The 11,744-nt window shown below is 41.6% G+C and overlaps 1 long non-coding RNA gene across 1 annotated transcript; it reads left to right on the forward strand.

Moving 5' to 3' along the window:
* Positions 1-625: 625 nt before the first annotated feature.
* On the forward strand, positions 626-11,314 carry LOC131584108 (uncharacterized). Its single transcript, XR_009278658.1, has 3 exons — positions 626-644; positions 4,939-5,086; positions 11,194-11,314. It is a non-coding gene; the product is annotated as an uncharacterized LOC131584108 (long non-coding RNA).
* The last annotated feature ends 430 nt before the right edge of the window (positions 11,315-11,744 follow it).

The following is an 11,744-nucleotide window of genomic DNA, read 5'->3' on the forward strand; positions in this document are numbered from 1 at the left end:
CCTTTTGCATTTTAATCCCCAGCATTCTTTCATTATTCTTTTTGCCACAGACAAATATATATGGGTACCTTGGGTTTTTTTTTAGTGTGTAACAAGTTACCTGTCTCTAACTGCTCTGCTGTTCACCCTTGATGAACATCCTCTGATGTTTATCTTTTTGATTTGCCTGCTGTTTATTTACAGATATAGATTTGCTTCTCTCCCCTTCCGAGTAACCTTTGGAGCAAAGCTTTCAGTGAGGGATAGCCTGAGGTGGCTGAGCACACAGTCTTTTCTTCTCTGCTTGTTTAGTTGGGAGGCAGCAAGGAACGAACAGACCAAAGGTCAGCTCAGTTTGCACAGCCTAAATACAGTATTATTTATCAACATCTCCTCTGAAGTCATCCAGGAAGCCTCTGAAGTCATGCCTACCTTAGGGAGGGGACTGCCAGAAGAATAGTAGTGCTGACATTACAAGGAAAAGAGGAAGAACAAGGAAAGGAAGAAGGTAATGGCAGCAGAAGAATATAAAGTGCAAAAATATTCATCAAAGGTTTAATAATTGATTCACAAGACAAAGTACTTTTCCATCTGGAGTGACAGAATGGCCACTGAGATAAGCAGACACACTTAATTTCTTTTATTAAGAAATAAAACCAATAAAGGTAAGTTATTGGGCCTTGGAATTTGTTGCATATTCTCTCGTAAATCACAGATTCTTTTTGAAATATCTGAAAGTTTCAGGACAGCATGGAGCCACATATTACATTTTTTTGGAAACTCTGCAAGAACATTGGGGAGGCTGGAAGGGAAATTCAGAGTAGTGACATGTTAAAGTGGATATATAAAAAATCTAACTCTGGCTTTTGGCAAGAGTAGGGGACATTTGTAAAGCTAAAGAATGAGAAAGGTAGGAATTTACCAAAGCCACAGATGAATCCACACACACACATTTGACCAACTCCTAGAAGAAATATCTAGAGATTTTTAAACATAAACTCATTACAACTCCAAACTATAAATTTCTGGAACTGAGGGAAGCACAGTTCTGTGCTTGCCTCTTTCTTCCATTCTTTTCTGACCAGTCTTCCTCGCTGCTGGACAGCTGAACTTGACCAGTTGGAGCTTCAGTCTCAGCCACTTCTTACACTGTGTTGTTTTTTATCAGGGGAATAGAGAAGGGACTTCATAACACACCTAAATGTGTCACTTACAACAAAATATTATACCCAAAAAAATGTAACTTTCAGTAGCCACTGAACTGTGAAATACATTCTCACTGGAATGTGCACCACTGTGCATGTTCAGGAGGGATTTTTTTGGCACAGCTCCCTGTGCTGGAATCTAACACCAATACATGCATAGCTTTGCATTGCATCCAATTCTAAAGAACATGTAGGTAAGCATAAAACCCAATATTAGTGTGATTGTTCTGGATATTCCCCACTAATGTTGACAGAGATTCCTCATTATATGGCAGAAAAGAAAAGTAAACCCTTTTGTTGCTGGGTACTGGAGTTGAACAAATTATTTCTAATGAATAATTTATCTGACTAAATGAGATGTTTTCTGCTTGCTGAAGACCAACAATCCCTCTAATACACACGTATTTTAGTGTTGGAATGTCAGACAGCTCCTGTGAGTGTGGGGTGCCCATGAGCTGGCGGGGAGCAGCTCTCTGACAGAAGCAGCTTTCACTGGCTGAGCTCTGTACGAGGCCAGCACAGCTTGGCTGAAGGACAAAACTCTTCCCACCACATCCACAGGGGACTCCTTTGGACCAGCAGGTAGGATGGGGCTGGGGAATGGTTTTTGTGAACACGGTTTTGGATGGCTGAGCCATCACAGCACTTCCAGCTTGCACATGTATAATTCAAGCCCTGTGAATACCAGCTGTGACAGGATGGGTAACTATTTGCAAAGAATCATATTTTATTGGGAAATTATGATCTATTTTGATCCATCTGTACGTTTTGATATGTTGCCAAATGAAGAACCGGGGCTGGTCAAAAACATAAACTAAAGGTCTGGGCCAAGGCCCAATATTGGCATTTATTTGAGATAGTTTCATTAACTACATGATAGGGATAATGTCTAAAAGTGCCTGAAGAACCAAGCTCTGAAATGGAGCTTGGTCTTTGACTTCCAGCAGCAAAGCAAGCCTGGAGATGATGTGGAGGGTGGCAGTGCTGTCCCTGAGCTCACCAGGGGAACACCTGAGGGTCACAGGGAGCCTGCAGGTCACAGCAGGGCCCTGGGACAGTCGCTCTGCCAGCTCTGCCAGCTCTGCACACATCGGCTGGGAATCTCTGACTGGGGCAGGGGAGCAAGATGAGAGAGGGATGTGGTGCAGGACAGTGACTCAGGCTGCCGTATTTGGGGTGCAGGCAGAAGCACAGACATGAGTCACCCGTCACACCAGGCAGGAAGGGCCAGCTTCCCATCCAGAAGATTAATTTGAGACTGGCTGATTTCCAAGAGGAAATCAGATGGAGGGATGCAGGAGGCAGTGTTTCTAGGAGAGAGATATTTAAGTACATGTGAGATGAGAGGGAAGATTTACCAGAAAGACCCAATATCAATGAAAAGAGAGTTATTTTGGAGAGGGAAGGGAAATGAGGAGGATGCACAGCCCAGTGAAACTACTTAAGGTTTGGGAATTTAAAATTCATTTTGCCACGTTTGTAATTTCTTTTTCCCCAGTGAAACTATGGAAATCTTTCACATGATGGAGCTGAGGGACCTGTTCTGCAAACATCCAAGAAATGTTGGAGGACGATTTTCTGGGATATTGACTTCATATAGGGACACAAATCATACAGCTAACATGAGACCATAGAAGAGACGCAGGCAAGGAAATGCAAAGACAAAGTTGAGAAGTAACCACGTTTAATCCTCTTTTTGTCTCTTTTAAAACAGTCTGTCTCTGTTAACTGGACTCTCCTTTTGTGAATGCCACACTGGGCTGATTTACTCCAAGGCTATTCCAACAACCTTCTCCCTCTTGCAGGAGGCACACAACGTGAGGCTGAGGCTCAGCCTAACTCTGGTCCTCGCTGCAGACAGCACTCCCACTGTCACCAAGCTGCAGCAGGGAAAAGGTGGTGTAGCCTGGTTCTGTTCCCACACCTACAGCCACAGAGGGGAGCAAACAGGAGGAAATCTGCCACAACCTTGGGAACATCGTTTACGCTCTCTGCAGCCACTTTGCCTCATCTACAAAACAGCATTTACGAATTTTCCCTGCTTCCTAAAGATAATCTGAAGGTGTAGTTCAGCTGAACACAGTGACTTGAAGAGGAGTGTGTTTTCACTCTGTCGAACATTATAATTTGCTATAAACTGTAGTTTCAGGAGTTTTAAAGCCTTGCTCACAATGCATTGACTGAAAATCTGATTAAGTATGCAGTGAAGAGTGCAGTGACTTCTCTTCAGAACATGTTTTCATTGGAACCTCAGAACTATTACAGCTGTCTAAGTAATAAACAGGCTTGACATATATGGTATAATTTGGTATAATTAAGGATTTACATCTTAGTAATGGATTGAGAGTACACACTTTCTGGACTCTCTTGTCACTAATATTACACTGAAAAAAATCCCCTGGTGATTTGTTTATATTTGTTCATACAGATTTTAAAAGATACTGAAGCACTAGACAAAGTAATTTCAATGCTTGACATGAAGAGTTTGCCTCCATTTCTTTAATGCTCCAACTGCAATGATTTGTTCCTAAGGACTGCGGATTACAAAAATTCTCCCTACAGACAAATTAATATTTTCTTTAACCAGGTTTTTTCAGGATTTTATTTATTATCTGAGACAGTCTGTGGTGGGAGTCACAGGCACTGCAAAGTGAATATTTGAGTCATTAATGACTCAGCCTCCAGCAGCTGTGAGCTGGTGACAAGGTCTGTGGTGTTTCCCCCAGGCCCCTGCAACTGAACCTAAGCAATAGAACAGAGAGAAAGGGTTAAGATATTCCAGGGTGTTAAAAACCACTTCTGGATCCCATCCCTGGTTGAAACACAATCCAGCTGGTGGAAATTCAACAAGAATTGACTGATGACCTCTGCCCAACCAAGCGTGTGTTATCCATCTCTGACACAAGCAAATCACTTTGCGAAACATTTCCATCTGTCTCCATTCAGCTCCTGCCCTTGCAGTTCCGTGTCTGCAGCAGACACTGCCTGCCAGCTCTCCAGGCTGAGCTCTGAGGATGTGCCAGCACCCCCCTTTTGCCAGGATGATGTTGTTTTATCGTCTCTCTGACCTCTGTCCACAGCAAAGGGGTGTCCGAGCCCTCTCCCTGAGCACAGCACACAGAGATTGTCTCTCACCCCCTGCTTCTTCCAGCGATTCCCTGGAAAGGGACAAAGCCCTTTCCAAGCAGCCCCTGTTTCTGCTCCTCTCCCAGCAGCTTGGTGTAACACCTTGTTCACACGCTCACACAGGGCCAGAGACATTTCCCTACTCAAGGGAGAATCATTCGAGAGATTAATCTGTTGTGACACAGATTTTGTTCAATAATAGCTATAAAAACATGGCAGGAAGTGGGAGAAAGAGAAAGAATAGCTTGACTTGTGGTCATTTTTCTCCTGTGGAACTTCTTAATTCTGCTACAAGATACATTTTACATTGAGGGATGATTTAGTTTCCACTTCAAACTTCAGGTCTCTGATAACGTAGCTAACTCTGGGAGCCACAGTTTCTTTCTTCTGTCTTGCTCTCACCTCTCCCCCTCCCTCTCACAGTATCTGAAAGACATAATATGGTTATAATGGGGGAAAAAATCACAGAATATGATATGGAGCATCAGAACTTTTCCATGAAACATTTTAGATCTGATTTTTTTTTTTTACTACACGGCAGGAATTTGAAAGCTAAATGGAACTGCAATGCATAGCTACAAAGCTGCTTCTCTTTTTAAAGATCCTTATCATTCTCTACATTTGTCAGCACCCTGGCTGGGTACAGTCCCCGAGCACCAGAGGAACCAAACCTGCTGGCAGGGATCCAGGTGGGAGATCAAGCATTGGGAAATAAATGTGCCCAGCTCTCCTGGATCTCCAGAAACTGAGGCTGAGTTTAATGTTCCCTGTCACAGGTATGTAAAGATGAAGATTGATAACAAGAGAAGCTCAAAGTCAGGGCTGCTGTACCCATTTGCATGGTGACACCTGGAGGGGAAGCGGGGATTTGGATCTGGGAATGACACCTCCACAAAGCACAGCCTTCCTTTATTGTCCTCTGCTATTTTAGCTGCCCCAGACACAAAATAAAAGCAGAAAAGACATAAGGGGACCTTTCCAGCAGATATTCTAGGCTGTAGGATTAAAAAAAAATTCCACATCCCAGTCCCAATACTGCTAAAAGATTTCCACACAGCTGGGCTGCAGCTGCCTTGCCTCTTGTCTTTAAAATTAGGCATCAGCTTGTCTGCAAAATGCTACAGCTCCCAAGGGAATTGAAGATGGGTCTGTTTGTCTCCAGAAAGGCTGACATTAGGCAACCTGCAACACCAAACTTTATCTGTCTCCTGTGTGAGCAGGAGAGGCTGCTCCTCCTCAGAGGGTCTCCCAGCACCAGTGCAAAGCCCCCGAGCTGACGGAGCTCTCCAGCTGTGGGCAGGGGGCCAGGCTGGCGGCCACAACCTGCCCTGGAGCCCAGTTTTCCAGTGGGCTGACTGCCTTAAGCACAGACAGAGCTCCCCAGCTGGAGTTTTGCTGAGCATGACCTGTCAAACCACTTTGCCAGGCTGGTAGGAAGAGGTTTGTGGGCTGGGGATGGGATGGGTGAAATCCTCTGGAACAAAAACAGGGATATGTTAGAGCTTAAAGCCAAGAGCACCTAAAGGGGGACTAAAACTAAGCTGGAGAGGGACTTTTTACAAGGGCATGCAGTGATCAAGCAAAAGGGAATGGGTTTAAGATGAAGAAGGGCAGATTTAGATTAGACATTAGGAAGAAATTCTTCCCTGTGGCACAGGTTGCCCAGAGAGGCTGTGGCTGCCCCATCCCTGGAAATGTCCAAAACTGGGTCAGGTGGAGCTTGGAGCAACCTGGGATAGCAGAAGATGTCCCTGGCCACGGCAGGGAGTTGGGAACAGATGATCTTTGAGGTCCCTACCAAGACAAACCTTTCTGAGATTCTGTGGGACCTGGCAGAATGTGAACTTGCTGCAGAAGCTATTGCCATCTTCCACTTCATTTCAAATGGACTCAATGACCTTAGAGGTCTTTTAGAGCCAAAATGATTCCATGGGTGGTTTTCTGGTCATGCAAAAAGGAATAGAAATCCATGTGACAAGGAATACTGAATTTAAGTGAATACACTACAAGGCCCTTCAGTTCTGTCTGTTGAGGAAACTCAAACCAGAAGTTCTAAAGCTGCTTGTTGCAGAGCAGGATAATCTCAGCAGGCCTAACAGAATAAAAAATCATTTTTTCCAGTACACTGAGATTGGCTCAAAATAAACATGGAAAAGAGATCTTAAAATAAAAAAGTGCCATAATTCCTAGCTTCAGGATAGGGAGGAGGGGAAGATTAAATACTTTCATTAAATTAACTTTCATCTAAATGAGGCTTTTGTTTAATTTCTAAAAGAAACTCGTTTCTTTGTTGTCATTTTCTTCTTAAGTGGTAAATATAATGCAGAATTCCAGAAGCCTCGTTTCTAAACAAGCAAATGTAATCAATTTCACAGAGCACTGAGACAAATCAATATGGAAGGAGTCAGAAAACCAAACAAAAGCAATGAGAGAAAAATATTACCCTATTTATATGTCCATAATACATGGGAGAAAAAGATATTTAAAATTACAGAACTAATTTCTAAAGCAGCAAACATCACTAGTCAGTGATAAAAACCAGTAAACTATTTCAACTGAAAAATACCACGAGCCTGTGATGATTATAACAACCCATGTGATGGTCATTATTGTCTGCAGTATAAAAACATGAGCAATTTTGCCCTCTTTTTGTTCTTTTTTAATTTGTCATTAGCAGAGAGTAAGAGACCAGGAAAGTAATTATTGCCTCATTAACCCTTGTAATATTATATGGCATTTCAGCTTCATTTGCAGCTTCAAAGTTGGATTTTACAGGCTGGTGACTCTTGAGAAGGATCCCAAGACTTTGCTGAAACATGCAATATCTGCCTTGAGTGGCAGCTGCAAGATGCATAAAATCCACATTAAACTGGCTTCAGCCTGCAGAGCCATGGTTCAGAGTCTGCCTGCGTCATCAGAGAGAAAAGATACTACATCATAAGTGGAAAAAAAAAAACCTATAAAATCTCATCCTTTTTTTGTTTTTTTTTCCCCTTAAGATTCCTCCTGTTTCCACTGCAGGAAGTCTCATCTGTGCCCAGAAAGCACAACTCACGAGCCAGCTGAGAACCCACACGCTCTTCAGGGCACTGGAGCAGGGTGGGAGCAGGCTTGAACATCTGAGACAGAGTTACCTTTCCTGTTCTCTGTTATTAAACCCTAAATCACTTCACTTTTTTCATAAAATTCACTGTGAATTGATTTTCTCAGCTGTTAGTCAGGAAAGAATATGGGTGGAAAATAGAAAAAAAAAGAAACCAAACCAGAACTGGAGTAGAGCTCTGTTCTTTTGACATCGTGTTCAATGAATCTGAGCGTAAGAAAAGCAGAACCTGTCTGCTATTGCAGAAGGAGAAAAATGATAGTAGCCAACTACAATTTGTGACTGCTTTTGGGGTAGGAATATCCCTTCTGAGTCACTGGGAAATAGAAAAGTCAAATCACCCTTTAAAAAAAAAACCCATAAAGTTCTATTTCAGCTGGGAATACAAGGCTGAAATTAAACCAAATATTAATCAGCTCACCTATTATTCTTATTTCAGTAGTAGAGAACCAGAAGGAAACATCCTACAAAAATAAGTTAATATTCATCTGGAGACATATTAAATGAAAATAACCAGAAAGTCAACAAACTTCAGCTCATAAAAAGTTGCATGCACATTTTTATTCTGCCGTCAACTCTGCTTTACCTTTGGGCCATTTTATATCTACTTGAATTATAACTGGTGTAATAAATGGGGTTTTAGGCAGCATATTTCCATGCAAATTTACATTGTCAAATTACTATTCTTATTCCAACTCCATCATAGATGAAAAAATAAATTGAAGGATGTGTTTAAAAAAAAAAAATCATTATGATAAAAAAATGACTGTTTCAATAGACTTATCCTTTGAAATATTACTTTTCACTCTCATGGAACAGAAGTGTATAAAATTTAATAGGAGTAGATTCAAGAAGCTTCTAGATGAATTCCACTAACGACCATGTAAAAGTAACCTTGTTTAGGGAAGTGTTGTTCCACTATTTTAAAAAATAAAAAAAAAAAACCAAAAAAAACCAGACAAAAAAAATAAAAGGTAAAATCAACAGAATCTGAGTGATTGATTTTTATTGACTGGTTTTCAAAGGTGATCATTACCATCCAGTTTTCTCTCTATGCTAAAATCACACAAATAGAATTAATTGTAAAACACAGTATTTTCCTTTGGCAAATTCCAACGTTCAAATGCAGCTAAAGCTCAAGTGTGACATGTGTTTAACTGCATTTTAAAAGAGACCCACGGTGATTTCCCAGGCCCTGCGTGGGTGCCCGAGGTCGGAGCAGCACTGAGAGGCTTCGCTGAATCCGAGCCCTGGGAAGCTGTGGAGGAGAGGCACAATGCAGGAGCTGAATATGGAAATTTTTCCTGTGTTTGCACCATTCTCTCCCTTTTTTTAAAAAGGAGGAAAATTTCAATGCATTCTTTTTGCAGCCCCTGATAGTATGAAAAAGCCTTTGCAGCATGTGCAGCCAGTTGGCTGGAGGAGCTGGCTGAGAAAACCCAGCCTGGTAATTTTGCCTATAGTAAATGCTGACAGAAATTTCTCTGATACTGTTCCACTGCAGCTGCCTCATTGTTCTGTTTTAACATAATCAGCACAGTAAGGAGGAAGAAAGGAGCGTTAATTTTATATCAAATAAACTTTAATTGAGTCTTTCATACTTCAGTACTGTATGATAAATGCATATAATGGTCTGTGAGTTAGTTCTGGTTGTGATAACGTGGTGTGTCAAAACTTGTCTCAGGCACATTCTGGTACTTTCAGCTTTGTGTCACCGTCTTGCAGCCTAAGAATGTCTCCTGAGACACCCCCAAACTCCTCTGCAGGAGGCCCTGAGGAATCACAAGCAGAAAAAAAGGCTCCTGGGTGAGGGGGAGGCTTCTCAAAATAACAGCAAGGGTCAAGGTGGTTCAAGGTCCCTCTCGCTGTCAAAAGACAAGGGTGATCCAGAGGGGAATGAACTTGCAGGCAGGGTGAGCCATGGCACCACTGACAGTGACCTTTCAAAGACACTGATGGAGTGGCCTGGCCTCCACCATGAGCAAAACGTGGCAGATCTCACCACCAGACCCTCAGCTCTGTGCTCCAGCTCTCAAAAGAGTGCAGCTCCTGGTACAGGAATGAACATTCCTAACCCCTTTCTCCACTTATTGCAGATGGGATGCGTTAACATAGGGGGATTTTGAGACGCTAAACATGGCTTACAGACAGAAAACATGTAAACCCCTAAAAAAACAACTTTACTCAATATATGGACAAATCAGTGCAGCCACTTCTTCCTCCTTCCCAGACCCCTCTTATTTTGTCAATTTATCATATCAATCATATCAATTTTAAGTAGGGGATGCTCAGATGACATTTAATCCTTAGATTTTGTGAGTGAAAACAAATATTCTCCCTGGTTAAATTCTAAATTTTCTCACACAACTTGTACCAAAATCACAGACATGGCAGTAATATGGATGAAGGTCATGGTGCCTATTCCCCATGTCTCAAGGTGGAGCACATTAGACTTAAAATCATGCCCTGACTCTTCTTAAAACATTCCAAGGCTGGGGACTACAGATGGTCCCCTACAGTTTTAATTAACCTTCCATAATTTTATAATTTTATAAGTTATAGTAATTTTTTTAGAACTTCTCAATGTCTTTTATTCCATGGTAACTTGTCCCAGCCCCATCAAATACACAAAGGAGTTTATCCTCCCCCACGTTTTTTTTTTGTGTTATCTCTGGGCATTCTCTTCCTCCAGAAGCTGGGCAGCCTCAGTTCTTCTCATCTTTCTGGTTGCTAGATCTCCAATCACTTACTATTAGTTAATTCTCATTCTTTGTAAAACACAGAAGTTCCAGACAGGAGCTTGTTCTCAAAATTCCAAATCAAACCAGAATAAAAATCCTGTGATAATGCCACATTTTATGCTTTTTTTACTTACTTGAAGAGTCAAGACTTATCAGTGAAGGTATCATCAGTGCAACAGCCAAAACCATTTATTATTAGACCTGGACAAAAGGAATAATTTATCTCAATAGTTTCATCTTTATCTGTTTAATTAATTGAACTAATTTGTTGCAAATAGTTCTTGGTTGTTAGCATATTCCCAAGCACATTGTGGCAAGTATTAATTACTTCAAATTCAATTTGCTTTGCTTGATTGACCAACAAGGTCACAGAATTCTGTATCTTTCTGTTTGAAATAGGGCAAAGAAGTCTCAAAGAAGCTTCTCAAAGAGATGCAAGTTTGCTCTGTCCAAATATCCTGCAATCATCAAAACTTTATTCTTTCCAGAATTATTCCTACAAACAATCTTTGATAGAATAATTACAGAAAATGGGCAGTGGAAAATGAAACAAAGCACAAAAAAAATTCTCTTCCTTTCCTTCACTATGCAAAGACTGATTCCCTTCCTATCATCATCTCCCAAACCAGTTCAGGATCTCACAGCACACAAACAGGTACATTTTGATGGGAAAATTATGAAGCCAAGGGGTAAAGTAGAACAAAGGGAACAGCTGTTGCCAGTCAAGGCTGGAGAAGAGAATGAGAAGTAACATGGAATTTGTAAATTTAGCAAATCTATTCTGAGAATTCGGAATGATGAATCATTCCCCGCCTCCCTAACTTCCGATACGCTTTAAGAGAAAGTTCATTTGGTTTAACTCTGGCCCTCCATTGTCTTTTAGCCAAAAGAATCCCCCAAGTGCTGTGTTTCCAAAGATGAGACCCTGGACTAAAGGTGCAAATACCTATATTAAGCTGTTGTTTCTACCTTTCAATCCTTTTTATTAACTAGTCAATTTTGCCTATACTGCAAGAAGCTTGTTTCTTTGCCCTTACAGTTTTGACTTTCCAGGCCCTGGAAAAGAAGGATTAGGAACACTCAGCAGGCAAACTGGAGCCATGGCTGGTCCAGCTGAGCAATCCAGTGCACCCAAGAGGTGCTAAGCAAGTGCAGCCTCCAGCAGTGGTGCTGGAGAACCCCAGCCCTGCATGGAGAACAGCCCAGGAAAGCAGAGAAGGATTAGATTTCACCACTGAGAAGAAGTGTTTCAGCTCCTGTTGTCCACATCTATTTTTTTTACCCCATCTCTTGGTTGCCTTAGGTACCCTCTACTTATATTGATGATTCCCTTGTTTTTGTCACCCTACCCACACAATTTCCCAAGCATTCCTGGAGGTGCCCTTTTCCTGCAAGCCCCCTTTTCTGTAGTCTCTTTCCCTTTTCTATAGCTGTTCTTTTCAACCTCCTTTCTCCTCCTTTCTCCCTAATCCTTCTTTATTCTTTTTGCCTTCTCTCCTAGCACTTCTCTGCCCTGTAACCTACCACTTTCTGCTCAAAAAGGAAATTATAAATCAATAGCCTGCACTGTGGAATTGCTGCCTTTTCCAC

The sequence above is a fragment of the Poecile atricapillus genome, chromosome 13 (genome assembly GCF_030490865.1).
Source record: "Poecile atricapillus isolate bPoeAtr1 chromosome 13, bPoeAtr1.hap1, whole genome shotgun sequence".
In the NCBI taxonomy this organism is placed as follows: Eukaryota; Metazoa; Chordata; class Aves; order Passeriformes; family Paridae; genus Poecile; species Poecile atricapillus.